Genomic DNA, 645 nt, shown 5'->3' with positions numbered 1-645 from the left:
TGCTACAAACATCTTTTATCCATTTGTGGCCCCTTGAGCACGTGCCCCTAGCGGTTCTCACAAATATAAAAATGAATAGAAAAAGTGGCCATGCCCAGCCATCTATTCATTTGTGGCCCCTGTGCACGTGCCCTCTGCAGTTCCCACAACTATAAAAATGAATAGAAAAAGTTGAGCATGCCTGGCCACCTATCCATTTGCGCCCCCTGCGCACGTGCCCCCAGCGGTTCCCACAACTATAAAAATCAATTTAAAAAGTTGTGTATGCCCGACCACCAATTTTTTCACACCGGCACGAAACATGCCCCCCGTTCTCCAGAGAGACGCAGGTCCCACATCTGACAGGTCTTTACGGCATATGCAAAGGATAAGCCATAAATGTCCGAGATGAGAGTACCCTTTTAACTTTTTCTACTACATAAACGGTTATGTTCAATGCTTTGTTCGTTAAAGGCTATGACGTCTGCTATGGATACGATACGCTACCAGCGTCCCAGGAAAAAAAACCTTTTAGGATGCGATAACTTGCTCAGTAAACAAACAGTAAGAAACGCCGACCAACAGCGAAGGAGTAGAAAAGCAGAATGAGGTCGATTTCTGAAAAATAATTCTAAATAAGACACAAAAAAACAAACCACTCAGACC

The sequence above is a fragment of the Ranitomeya variabilis genome, chromosome 8 (assembly GCF_051348905.1).
Source record: "Ranitomeya variabilis isolate aRanVar5 chromosome 8, aRanVar5.hap1, whole genome shotgun sequence".
In the NCBI taxonomy this organism is placed as follows: domain Eukaryota; kingdom Metazoa; phylum Chordata; class Amphibia; order Anura; family Dendrobatidae; genus Ranitomeya; species Ranitomeya variabilis.
This window is presented reverse-complemented; position numbering follows the sequence as displayed.